The 14,074-nt window shown below is 49.4% G+C and overlaps 1 long non-coding RNA gene across 1 annotated transcript; it reads right to left on the bottom strand.

Annotated features, from left to right (window-relative positions):
- Positions 1-9,304: 9,304 nt before the first annotated feature.
- LOC144617284 (uncharacterized) lies at positions 9,305-13,025 on the bottom strand. The gene is made up of 3 exons (XR_013557671.2): positions 12,501-13,025; positions 11,763-11,868; positions 9,305-10,158 (listed from the first exon to the last, which is right to left on the bottom strand). It is a non-coding gene; the product is annotated as an uncharacterized LOC144617284 (long non-coding RNA).
- Between the last annotated feature and the right edge of the window lie 1,049 nt (positions 13,026-14,074).

Below are 14,074 nucleotides of genomic sequence, written 5' to 3'. Positions count from 1 at the left end.
GACCCACTAGAATTGTAAGCAAAATTTTATGTGAATAAGCATTGTTTCATAAGAACAGTTCCTAACATAGCAAATTCTTCTTTTTATGTTTGTGTAGTTTTGAGAGAGAAGAGGGGAGAGAGAGAGCCAGAGAGGGGCAGAGAGAGACAGGGGGAGAGAGAAATCCCAAGCAGGCTCCACGCTGTCAGCACAGAGCCCAACTCGGGGCTCGAACTCATGAACCATGAGATCATGACCTGAGCCGAAATCAAGAGTTGGACACTTAACTGACTTGAGCCACCCAGGGCGCCCCTTAACAAAGGGGCACATAAGGAACTATTGCATGAGAACTTTGGGTGCAGGGAAAATGGAGTGGATGTTGAAAGGAAAAGAATGGACACCGAAGAGATTGGAAAGCTAAGTCACAGATGAGCCCAGGGCAGGCTGGAGTTGACTGGTTGACAACCATTCTTGGCTAGGTCTACATGTCAGAACACTACTCTGTCTGCAGAGGCTCTGGTCCTTCTCCAGCTGGCTAACTAATGGGCCTGCTCCAGAGACCTGTCTTGGGCCGTGCCTTTTCCAGTCTAGCAGGCAGGACTTCCGGAAGCTGGTGCAATCTGGTGGACCCTCAGCCCCTCTGCTGTCATCACGTCAAAAGCAGTGGTTCTCCTAGTCTTTCCCAAAAGAACGTCAGTGCCCGTGGGCTACAATGGGCTGTGGAGAAGAAAATGTTCTTTGGAGATAAATTACATGTTCACCTGGGCCCACCTTTCAGCCTAAGCCCAGTCCTTAGAGAAGAAACTTCCTGACTTCAGGATTTCTTTTAGACACATAGGACAAAAAGAATCAACTGGATGGTATCATTGGCCTTCAGAGTAATTCATTACCGTCAGTACTAACTTGGGATAATTTCTACGAGCCCTTCCAGTTCTAAAATGTAATGATTCAATTCAACATGGAAAAGTACTTATGAAAAGGGTTGTGAGGTTTACAGAGGAAGGTCACGCACATCCCTGCCCTCCATTGAGAAAATAAAACATACAGTGTATCACTATAAACTTCCTCGAAGACACCAAGAGATAGGAAGCATCATATTTCTTCATCCTCCTCAAACAGCCAAGATTAGAGGGAACTTCTCCAGAATTATCCCTAAGACTTGGAGAAAGGCCTCTGATCCTCACGCTGTCCACTAAGATGCTTATGGACCAAATCCCCACAGCCCAGCCCTATTTAAACACCGGAGCCGGAGTCACATTCCATCCAGTCAGAAATCTTGCTCCCATGGGTCAGTCGGAGCTCAATTCTCACAGAATCAGCCACCGGTCCATCCCCTCGGTCTCAGGAGCTAGTTACTACCTTTGCTGAGGTGGGTAGGGTTGCTCATTGCTCTGTCTTTCAACACTTTGAGCCATTTCGTTGCCCTTGAGACTTGAAACGCAAAGCACTTGTCTCTCCACTGGGACAAACGAAGCCCTAGACCTCAGTAGAGAGGGCGCTATCGCCCTCTTAAAATGGCAGCAGGAAAACTGCCGTTCCAGAAAATTAGCCCTACTATGTGCCAGGCACTGTGTTAGGTACTTTTTTTTGTTTAAGCTTATTTATTTATCCTGAGAGAGACAGAGGGAGAGAGCGTGAAGTGGGGGAGGGGCACAGAGAGAGGGAGGCAGAGAATCCCAAGCAGACTCCAAGCTGTCAGCTCAGAGCCTGCCCCGGGGTCTGGAGCCCACCAACTGCGAGATTATGACCTGAGCCAAAATCAAGAGTCGGGCGTCCAACCAACGGAGCCACCCAGGCAACCCCGTTAGGTACTTTTTAAAACTATTTTATTTATGTACATTAACTAACTGGAATTTAAATAAAAACTTGAAATTACAAAAAAAAAAAAAAAAAAAAACCAAAGTGACAATATTTGGTTTAAAAAACTAGGGGCGCCTGAGTGGCTCAGTTAGTTGGGCACCCAACTCTTGATTTTGGCTCAGGTCAGGATCTCTCAGTCTGTGGGATCGAGCCCCACGTCAGGCTCTCGCTGACAGCGCGGAGCCTGCTTGGGATTGTCTCTCCCTCTGTCTCTGCCCCTTCCCCTGCTTGTGTTCTCCATGTCTCTCTCGCTCTCAAAATAAATAATCAAATAACATTTTTAAAAATAAATAAAAAATTTAAAAGTGATAATAAAACTATTTTATTCACAAGAATCCTCTCCCAGTTTACAGACGAGCTATAGGGAACTAATAACAACCCACTACATAGGGGAGATTAGCAGTAACAGCTAAAACACACCCTGCAGTTTAAAAAAATGTTTTTTGAAGTTTATTCACTTTTGAGAGAGAGAGAGAGACAGAGTGCAAGTGGGGGAGGGGGCAGAGAGAAAGAGAGACACAGAATCGGAAGCAGGCTCTAGGCTCTGAGCTGTCAGCACAGGGCCCAACGTGGGGCTTGAACTCATGAACCATGAGATCATGATCCAAGCTGAAGTCAGACACTCAACTGACCGAGCCACCCAGACGCCCCAACACCTGCATTTTATGTGCCAGGCCCTACTTCACTTGTTCTACCTGCATTGACTCATAGAATCCCCCAACCCTGCAAAGTGCCTACTGTTCTTTGACAGTTTACAGGTAAAGAAACAGAAGCCCAGAGAGGGTGGGTAACCTGACGGAGGTCTACAGCTCTCTCAGGATCTGAGCCTAGGCTCTGAGGGCCCACGACGGTGGTCACTGCTTCTTCACTGCGCTGCGGCAAGTCACAAACTAAAGAGATCATGAAGATGCCCAGAAGGACTATTTCGGGGCACGTATGTCAGGGAAAAGAGAGTGGGTGAATACAATGTGATCAGATTATGAAAGGTCCTCAAAGACAAGCAGAGGAATACAAATTTGTGATCAGAGCTAAAAAAAAACAAAACAAAACTATTGTGTCTTTTTGTTCTAGCATTTGCTCTCATGCACAGGCTCAGAGCGCCTGGGTAGCTCAGTCGGTTAAGCATCAGACTTTGGCCCAGGTCACGATCTCAGGGCTTGAGAGTTTGAGCCCCTTGTAGGGCTCTGTGCCGACAGCTCGGAGCCTGGAGCCTGCTTCGGATTCTGTGTCTCCCTCTCTCTGCTCCTCCCCCACTCATGCTCTGCCTTTCTCTGTCTCTCAAAAATAAATAAACGTTTAAAGAATTTTTTTTTAATTCATAATTGTCAGGGCGCCTGGGTGGCTCAGTTGGTTAAGCATCTGACTTGATTTCAGCTCAGGTTATGATCTCACGGTCATGGGATCAAGTCCTGTGTTGGGCTCTGCACTGGGCATGGAGCTTGCTTAAGGTTCTCTCTTTCTCTGCCCCTCCTGCACACAAGCACTCTCTCTCTCTCTCTCTCTCTCTAAAAAAAAAAAAAAAAAAAAAATTCACAATCTGCAAGCCAACCCCTTTCTGAAATCCGAAGTCAAATCACATTACTTATGTAATCCTAAAATCCTTAAACAAAGAATTTAAAGTGGTGTGGGTGGGTAGTACCAGCACATTATTGACAGAAATAAATGCATATTGTCAATGTCAACACAGGCTTCAAATAATTCCTACAAACTTCTAGGGAAATGCAAGCTGCTCACAGTGAAAAATAACCAAACACACAAGGTAACAAGGCACCACGAGGGAGAACACATAGAACTGAGAGATCATCAGACACACAACATAAAATAACCTTGATATATTCAATTAATTAAGTAAATTAAGTAAATTAATTTAAATTTAAATTAAGTAATTAAGTAAATTACAAGCCAGCTTGTATACTATCCTCGGCACATAGCAAATGCTTAACAGATGTCAATTATAGTAGCACCAGAAACTCACTATGTGACTTTACAAAGTGTAGCCGCTTCACCTCTGTGAACCTCAGTTACCTCTTCCAAAAAGTGGCCATATACAGGAGCCCCTGGGTGGCTCAGTCGCGTAAGCATACAGCTCTTGAGTTCAGCTCAGCTTAGGTCATGATCTCACGTGCAGTTGAGCCCTGCCTTGGTTCTGGGCTGACAGCATAGACCCAGCTTGGGATTCTCTCTCTCCTTCTCTCTCTGTCCCTCCCCCGCTCACTCGCTCTCTCAAACCAAATAAACATTTTTTAAGTGACCATATAATAAATTATGTTTCCAAGTTGCTTTGCAAGCCAAATGAGATAATGTATGTGAAGATATTTCATAAACTACAGGAAAAAAAAAAATAGAAATGAAGGAATTACCGCTCTTACCGGTTAACTGGCATTACAAAACACCAAGCGTCCAGGTAAACAACTATCAGAGTGGTCACCAGGGGCAACAGCAGCGCTAAGGAGGTCCAGGATGTGCAGAGAGATGCCTGGCAGCCGTGTGGACCCTGGGGCGATTGGAGGTTGGAAAAGAGAGTCCCAAGGTGAAGGCGAATCAGAAAGGCTCCTTGAAGGGTGAAGCCTGCCCTCTGGTGGATGAGCCTGGGATACTTTGCTCAAAGGCAAGGTGCCCTGTGCGTGTCCCTGGGAAACCTCTCCCCAGTCTGAGCCTCTACATCTCCTTGACTCAACCGACCTGCTTCCTGTAAACATTGGAGGGTAGAGTGGGATAATTTGGAAACAAAATTATCACTGTGGCCTGTGTCTCACGGTGCCAAGCTCACCTAATCTCAGAGCATTGTTGGGGGCAGTCTCTAAGAAGTGACCAACCGCAGGGGCACCTGGGTGGCTCAGTCAGTCAGGCGTCTGACTTCGGCTCAGGTCATGATCTCACCGTCTGTGGGTTCCGGCCCTGCGTCGGGCTCTGTGCGGACAGCTCAGAGCCTGGAGTCTGCTTCAGATTCTGTGACTCCCTCTCTCTCTGCCCCTCTCCTGCTCACACTCTTTCTGTCTCTCGGGAAATAAATAAACATTAAAAAACAATTTTTTTTTTTAAGTGACTAACCACAGATGTCATGGAAGGGACTTGGCCTAGGCTCCTGACAAGCCATCTCTTTCAGATCACTAGGGCTGGCAAGGATGGCCACTCTACCTGTGGCTGAAACCTCAGGAGGCCGAGGGGGAACCGACCACTCAGGGTCTAGGCCCTTTATGGAGAAAATATTTACTCCCAGTCTCCCTGGAAGGCACTTAAAAAATTATCAAGGCTCTGGAACTAGTGGGTGCTTAATTATTTCAGAGTAGAGCTAAATTTCAAATAGAGTAGAAAGAGGTGTTGGGGGAGCTGCTCAGAAGCCCCCCCCTCTTCAGGTGGTCTCTGGAGGGGGCTGGAGACAGCAAATTGTTCCTGGAGGCTGGGTGTGTTCCAAGAATAACACATTGCTGAGTTCTCTGAAAGCAGACCTCGAGACAGAGCTCAGGCAGAAGATGTTTATTCGGCAACAACCCCTATGAAAGAAGGGGCAGGAACCAGGCTCAGGCAGGGGAAGAAGTTGAACTGCGATGCAGGCTGGCGAGACCTCGCTCTGAGGTCCTGGCACAGAGCTCTGGCGTGAGCATCGCCAGTCGGTGTCCTGCATCGGGCTGGAATGGCCAGACGTTCACACCCCATCTCTTCCGGTCACCACACACAGGTTGCCCTGGGAAGGGTATGACCTTGTGTGAGGGGGCTCTCAGCAGGCGAAGCCCACCCTAAAGGAGGCGACAGCTTCAGGCCGACTGCACCTGCCACAGATGGGCAGCAAGCCCTCTCTTGAAAGTTACTGTCGGGGTGCCTGGGTGGCCCAGTGGGTTAAAGCTTTGACTCTTGGTTTCGGCTCAGGTCGGCATCTCACGGTTTCATGAGTTCGAGCCCTGCATCGGGCTCCGTGCTGACGGTGCAGAGCCTGCTTCAGATTCTCTCTCTCTCACCCTGTCTCTCTGCCCTCCCCCGCTCACGCTGTCTCTGTCTCTCTCAAAATAAACTTAAAATACAAAAAGAAAGAACGCTGGGGTCTACCACAGACCATCGTGGAGCCGCTTGAATCCACTTCCCCATAAACATTCGAAAGGCAGCTCCTTCGGGAGTCCGCTGGCCAGGGAGTCCCAGGAGGAGAAACTCGGAAGAGGAATTTTCGTGGGACGAACTAGATCCCCCACTGCTGCAGATGGTCTCAGGGCCACAATGGAGACTCCTGATGTCCCTCCTCTTCTGTCCATTCTAGATCCGCCCGCACTAAACCCCCCCCCCAGCTGCCACTTCTGCTGGCCTCAGTGGCTCACCTGGTGGCATGATCCAGACCCTCATCCTCAAGGAGCCTGAACCCCTGGTCGCCAGGGCCTTCTCAGGCCAGGGTTGCATTACCTGGTCATTTACAGTCACAACTGGGCCAGGGACCACCAAGAAGCACCCAGGTAGGTCACCTGGAATCGACTGTCCCAATTATGGAACAGCAGCTTTATTCCTATTTATAAACAGGGTCAAACACCTCTGCCATGACAGTGACCCCTTTTCTTTTTTTCTTTTTTTAAATTTTTTTTTCAACGTTTTTTATTTATTTTTGGGACAGAGAGAGACAGAGCATGAACGGGGGAGGGGCAGAGAGAGAGGGAGACACAGAATCGGAAACAGGCTCCAGGCTCCGAGCCATCAGCCCAGAGCCTGACGCGGGGCTCGAACTCACGGACCGCGAGATCGTGACCCGGCTGAAGTCGGACGCTTAACCGACTGCGCCACCCAGGCGCCCCGAGTGACCCCTTTTCTTAACCATTGGTTCCTAGATACAAGAAGCTCAGAACACCCAGGAGGCAGACGGAGCTTATAATTCAATGCAAATCCTTTTGGCAAAAGGATTGCAAATCCTTTTGAGAACGAGGACCTCTCACCCAGCAGAGCCCAGAGTGGCAGGGCTGGGACGTAAAAGGTCTTCACTGGGTTATTAGAATAATAGCAAATGGGATCGCTCCTGCTTTCACCCCTTGGTTCCTGTTTTCTTCCTATGGGGACACAGTGTCACGTAAAAGTCTTTGAGTTGGTCAATGCTTTGGAATAAAATTGCCCATCAGTGTCACTGATGTGCCACTTGGGGCCAAAAGGCCAGATCTTGATACCCTCACCTTCCTCAATCGCAAGTTGGGGGGCCACCCTAGGAAGGGCTTGTCCTTGAGTAAAGGGGCTCTCAGCAGCAGAGGCAGACCCTGAAGGAGGTGACAAGCAGCGACGGTTAGCTGACCGCACCGCCCACAGGTGGGGACAGTAAGCCATTCCTTGAGGGCACATTATGAGGAAAGGACCCAGATTATCCACACACACCCACTGTTTGCTTTTTCCTTAGACTTGCTCTCCTCAGGGCCCCAGACAACCAAAATAGTTATAAGAATCACATCTAGACAGCTCACCTAGAGGAGGACAGAGACCATTTCTCCCTGGGTCTCCTTGAGAGCGGGAAAACTTCCCTAGGCTCCTGCAGCAGACTTTCCCTCGAGTCTCACTGGCCAGAAGGGGAAATTGTATGGTTTTAGAAGGCCTTCTGGGACCTGAATTTTGCATCACTCGGTCCCAAGACCTACCCTCTCAAGGGACATTCTCGAGCCCCCTCCACAGTCTCTCCAGGGTTTCTTCAAAATCCATCCACGAAACAAGTATCTTGAGCACCCACTGAGTGCAAGGCCTGATTCGAGGTACTCAGGATATATCAGTGAATAAAACAAAGGTCCCTTCCCTCACTGAACTTACACTCTAAGTGGGGGAAATATTTATGAACGTAAATAAGTAAATTATTTAGTATGTTAGAATGTGCTAAGTTAAAAAAAAAATAAGTAGATGCAAAGAAAAAGAGCAGAATAAAATGTGTTGCAAATACTTCAGAAAGATGCTGGAGAATTATTAAATAAAATGGTCAGGGGAGATCTCACTGGGTTGAGAGCTGAACAAAGGCTTAAAACAAGGTGAAGGAGTCAGCAAAGCAGAGATCTAAAGAGAACACATTCCAGGTAGTGGCTCAAAGCCCTAAGGTAGACAAGGTCGTGTGGTCAAAGTATCTGGGGCAGAGTGGCTGAGAGGGAGGACAGCCAGAGATAAGGTGGGCTTATGTAAACCCTTGTGAGCCTTTGAGGACGTTGGCTTTCACTCGGGGAGGAGTCCTTTTCAGGAACTTGAGCAGAGAAGCTATAAGGTAATTAACTTCCACTTGCAAAGGACTCATCTAGCTGCTGAGTGGGATGAGGTTAGACGGGAGCCTTACAGGCCACTGCAGCGATCCAGGCAAGAGAGGACAACCGTTTGGACCGGGGTGGTAGGAGTGCAGTGGGACAGAGGTGACATAAATCCAGATGTGTTCTGAAGATAGAGCCAACGGATGTTGCTGATGGATTAAATGTGGAATGTGATGGAAAGACATGTGTCCAAGAGGGCTCCAAGGTTTTGGCCTGAGCAATCGGAAGGATGCTGAAATGGATCTGGGGTGATAAGAGATAGATCAGGAGTTTAGTTTTAGACATGTTCAATCCTGGGTTCCCAGATGTTAGCGTCAATTCAAAGTCAATGTCTAGTAATTCCTGCAAGGTCTGAGTTTTCCCTTCCCCCTTCCTCGGAGAAAGACACACACTATACACTATGGCAGTGCTACAGGGTCCTCCCTTAAGGGACCTGGCCTCCTGTTCAATCAGGACATCAGCTCTGTGAACTGGCTTGGATCTGGACATAGGACACAAGGCTGAGATGCTCCATGGTGACAATTCACCTTTGGCTTCTGGCCATAAGACTTGGAGGTGTTTCTGTTATATAAGTCAGTGGTATCAATTGAATAAGCTGCTCGTCTATTTCACTGCTAGGACACTCTGATCAAAGATCCCGGCAAGTCAAAACATGCTGGTGATCACTTTATCCTGCAGCGAAAGCATCCACCTTGAGTCTGGCAATTCAGCCCTGCCACTTGGCCTCTCCTCCTCCAGGACCCCATCACCCCTAATGAAATCAGGGGAACCCATCTCAGTGATTCCTCTCCCAATATACCCCAACGGCAGAGCACATCCACCATGAAATTTTCCAAGGATCCTGGTGTTCTCACTTATGCTTATCTCAACACGGAGGTGAAGAACTACCCTCTGAGCCCTCTGGGTGGGGGGAGGGGGTAGGGGGATGTACTCAGTGGGATTAGGGAACATATGCAATTTCACATGATAAATCTTCTGCAACATTCCTATCTTCTTAGACATGAGACACATTCACCAGAGATATGCCGACATCTCAACCTCCCTAAATACACCTCATGTTGAATACCAGTTTCAGTCAACTGAACAAGCAATATTAGAGCTACTTTCAGCTGCAAGAGATAACACGTTACATCTAGAATCTCTAGGAAGGTACTTCATATCGATAAAATCAGTCTGAGCCACTGTTATAGTCTTTCCTTCTTTCTTTTTTTAATGTTTATTTTTGAAAGACAGCATGAGCAGGGGAGGGGCAGAGAGAGAGTGGACAGAGGATCCAAAGCAGGCTCCATGCTGACAGCAAAGAGCCCGAATGCGGGGCTTGAACCCACGAACTGTGAGATCATGACCAGAGCCAAAGTCGGACGCTTAACTGACTGAGCCACCCAGGCGCCCCTAGTCTTTCCATCTTGACTCCCCACCAGATCTATTAAATTAGGTTCTCCAAGGACAGAGGTCTGGCATCTGTCTTGTTAGCAAGCTCCCCAGGTAAATTTTATGTAGCCGACTGGAATCCACCAAGGAATAGCACTAGGGAGCCACTGGTATAATCCACGTTCCTCCTTTTAATAGATCTGAATCTGACGCTCAAGAGAGAGCGACTTGCTCCAGACCAAGAGTGAGTTCATGTCAAAGTCAGGACCAGAACTTTGGTCTCCTGACTCCTTCATGAGAACTTCTGTTCTCTTGAGTCTGCTTCACAACAAACCTGGAAGCATTTGTTCAACATTCCTGAGAAATTAGTGCGGAGATGGGTTAGAATGGTAAGCAAATGAAGGCTTCTCATGTTCAATGCTGCAGGCACTCTGATGATGACCCTGGTTTTGGAGAGAATGATGTTTCCTTCCGGTTTATTTTGGACGTAGGTGACTGAAAAATCAACCCAGCAGGGTTAAGCCAAAGGGAAAGGTATTGGCTTCCCCAACTGTGAAGACCACGTAGAGGTTTGCTTCAGACATGATTAGATACAAAGGCCCCACTCATCAAGGTCCATTTTCACTGTCTCTGACTCTCAATACTGCTTCCTCTCTGCTGACGCAGTCTTCGGGCAGGCTGGACTCTCTGGGCTCTGTCTTCCCAGGTTCTTGCACAGCAAAGAGGAGAGAGATTTGTCTCAACGGCCTCGGCAAAATTCCCCTTGGCTGTAATTGAGTTACATGCCCATCTTTAAATGAAGAACTGGGGCCAGAGAAATGTGATAGGCTTTTTGACCCAAGCCTAGGTCAAGCACCCCACCCTGAGTCAAGTTTCTCCATTCTGAGAGCACAGGTGGCCAAGGTCAGGGTAGGGTGAGGGTAATTGCTGAGTGGCCAAAACCACAGAGGTTCATGGTGCTGGAAACGATGGAGAAGCCGGCAATGACTGTGAAGAAGGTGACGATTATAAACCCGTGACAATATTAAGGTGTTAGTTACGATGCTGTGATGATATTCGGGATGATGGTTGTAATACTCACTTTTTTGGGTATCTGCCCAGCTCTCAACCTCCACCTTTTCCAGGAATTACCCTCCTCACCTACAGAAGGGTAGGTTCCCACCATTGGGTGTGTTCAGTGTGACACAACACCTTCCTGGCCACAGCTCTGTGCCACCCTTAGAACTGACTAGAGGGATCCCTGCTCTTCAAAGGGGTCCCGATATCAAAATCACCTTGGGGCACCTGGGTGGCTCAGTGGGTTAAGCATCTGACTTCAGCTCAGGTCATGATCTCATAGTTCGTGGGTTGGAGTCCCCCATCAGGCTCTGTGCTGACAGCGCAGAGCCTGCTAGGGATTCTCTCTCTCTCTCTCTCTCTCTCTCTCTCTCTCTCTGCCCCTCCCCTGCATGCTCACTCTCGAAAATAAATAAACATTCTTAAAAATAAATGCAATAGTTCATCTCTAAATTTAAGTGTTGCTTTAAGATTTTTATGTTGGGGGCACCTGGGTTCAAGCCCCACATTGGATGTAGAGATTGCTTAAAATAAATAAATAAAGCTGAAAAAATAAAAAATAAATAAATAAATGCTTGAGGGGCGCCTGGGTGGCTCAGTGGGTTAAGTGTCTGACTTTGGCTCAGGTCATGATTTCACAGTTCCTGAGTTCGAGCCCTGCGTTGTGCTCTGTGCTGACAGCTCAGAGCCTAGAGCCTGCTTTGGATTCTGTGTCTCCCTCTCTCTGTCTCCGTCCCTCCCCCGCTCATGCTCTCCCTCTCTTTCTCTCTCTCTCTCTCTCATGCACAGTCTCTCTCTCTCTCTCTCTCTCTCTCTCTCTGCCCCTCACCTCCCCCCTCACCCTCTGTCTCTCTCAAAAAGAAATAAACATTAAAAATGTTTTTAAATAAATAAACATTAAAAACACTAAAATTTTTATGTTCAATTCTATTTCCTACTATGTCAACAGATCAAACTTTCACCAAATAGAAATGTTAAAAAAAAACTAACAAGAAAACAACTGCAGAGAGGCTAGCAGGGCATTACTGCCAGTAAAACGCGAGTGATATGAAACTTTTTTTTTTAAGCAATCTCTACACCCAACCTGGGTCTAGAACTCATGACCCTGAGATTAAGAGTCACATGCTCTAATGACTGAACCAGCCAGGCACCCCTGAAGCTTTTCACTATAGTAACATATTTAGTAACTTTGCTTAAATCAAGACAAGAAAAATAGATTTTACGGAATAAAGCTAGAACAGTTTGTGAATTACTCACATGTTTATTTTCTTACTCATCCAGTATTGTTGGCCCTTGACCAAAATACCCATACGTGTGCAATAATAATTAAATTCAGTCATGTTTGATATTTTCATGGCTTTCTCTGTGTTAAAAAGAAACACCAAAACATATTTTTCAACTTGTCATTATGAATGCATATTTGTCAATGTTTGCAGGAGGATGCATTTCTTGCCGCCGCGTTCCACGCGAACCCTGCCCCCGACTGCTCTCCCATGTGTGTGTTCCCTACTCGGCTAAGCGGAGACTGGATGGTTTGGGTTCCTTGCACTGGATCAAGAGGCGCCCTCGCTGAGGCCAGCGGAGGAAAGTGAGGGTGACCAGAGAAAGGCGTGGGGGCGGAGGAGGTGCCAGCAGGTGGGGAAGCGCTGCCACCCGGGGCTGCCCTCGTGCCCGCCCGTGCGTGCGTCCGGAAGACTCCGGGCTCCACCTCGAGGGAGAGCAGATCTGCCCAAGAGCCCGGGCCGCGGGTGCTGCCCTGTGGGTGCGAGTCCGCTCTGCAGGCCCGGCTCTGCCGCCTCCAAGCCGTGTGACCCTGGCCGAGTCACTTCTCCGCCTCTGCCTGCTCCCTCCCCGCACCCCCTAGGGTTTGATAAGAAGCAGGTGTCGCAAGGAGCGGAGCGCCTCGCGCACAGCGGACAGTAAATGGCGTTGGTTTCCTTATTCTAACCCTGGGCTGGAAGCGCTGTGCGAGCGGACAGCCTCTCTCTTACTCACTGTGTTCACTGGCAACGCGGAGGCGCTCCACCAACAGCGTGCCATGACACCTTCCTCTCCGCGACCCCGCTGCCCTTCCCTCCCCCGGTGGGTGCGGGGCAACGGCTCTGCCCAGAGGCCGCACCCCTCGGAGGCAGGGCGGGAGCCAGGCTATTGTTGTGGCTGAGATTCTTTCCTAAACGGAAGGTCCCGAATTACAGGATAGCTGCTCTGATCTCCGTGGGGGCGCACATGGCGCAGGGGGCCCCTCCTGTGGTGCTGGGGCCTCGCCGGCGCTGTGGGCCCCTCCTGCTGGCAGCTCCTGACCCCTCCCGGAGCCCTCTCCGCCGAGCCGCCTTTTCTCAGGACCCCCCACCACCTCACGCATCTCCTCCCTTCTCGGCACCCCCATCTTGTCTCTCAGCCCTCCTGAGCCTCTCCCTCCCTCTGTCCCTCTCTCCCTCTCCTCCCCTCCCCTCTCCACACCCCCTGCAGTCCCCTCCCTGACACCCTGGCTCCTGCTGTTTTGGGGCCTGTAGCTTTCACCATCCCTCCCCCAACACCCCCCTCCTCCAGACCCCACCAGACATCCCACCCCTGCCAGAAATCCCTTCCAGGCCCAGATACCCCCTCTTTGAAAAACGTACCCCCCTCTTCTCTGGCAGAACACACGTCCTCCCCTCTCCCCTGCTTTGTTCATCTCCGTCACAGAAAGAAGCACTGCTCTGGCTGAAGTTGTGATCAGTCTGTCATGCCCCTGCCCCCCAATCCACCCCTAAGCAGGCTGAGCTCCCTGAGGGCAGAAACCGGTCTGACCCTGCTGCTGACCCCACAGCGCAGAGCAGAGTTCAGAATGATTTGTTGACAGCAGCTGAGACTGTGGGGTTAGAAACCATTTAGGCTGGAGGTGTCATTGCAGGGCAGGGGCTAAGAGGCAGATCCATCTAACATTCATGAGCACCTTGAGGCACCAGGGGCTTTCTCAGCTGCCACTTCTTTGTGCCACTCAAGACCTGGGTCTTCTCATTCCGATTTTACACAGAAGGAAACTCAGAGAGGTTGAGTTCTTGCTCCAGGCCACACAGCCAGTGAGCGGTTACACCAGGGTTAGAATCAAAGGCAGGGCTGAGGTGTGTGTGGCTGTGGTGGGGGGCCTGTAGCTGGCTGCTAAGGGAGGTGACAGTGTGGGTCGGGGGTCTGAGGCTGGATCTGTAGGCCTCCCAGAGCCTTCTCATTATTCCCGACACTGACCAGAGCTGCTCCCCCAGCCTCCCCCCCCCCTTCTCCAGAAGGAGCCAGTTCTGACTCAGCCCATTTCCAACTGATCATCAAGGTGATCCGGGAATGAGCTTGGAAATAGGAAGGAAATATCTCTCAGATTTGGCCTCCCACAGGCCCAGGGTCCTGCCTCTAGCACCGGAAGGAGCCACTTTAAGGATGTCCCTAGGGATCCATTATCAGAAAGACAGATGATCCGTTCATGGCAAGTGTGACCCAGAGACGGGGCGGGGGCAGGCAGCTGGAGCTCCACCTCATGATCTCCCCACTCCTCACTCTCTCGCTGACTTGCAGGGCTCTCTTACCCAGAAGGCCAA

Source organism: Panthera onca, chromosome C1, assembly GCF_046562875.1.
Source record: "Panthera onca isolate mPanOnc1 chromosome C1, mPanOnc1 haplotype 2, whole genome shotgun sequence".
In the NCBI taxonomy this organism is placed as follows: Eukaryota; Metazoa; Chordata; class Mammalia; order Carnivora; family Felidae; genus Panthera; species Panthera onca.
Note: the sequence above shows the minus strand (reverse complement) of the source record. Positions and strands in the feature narration are given on the sequence as shown.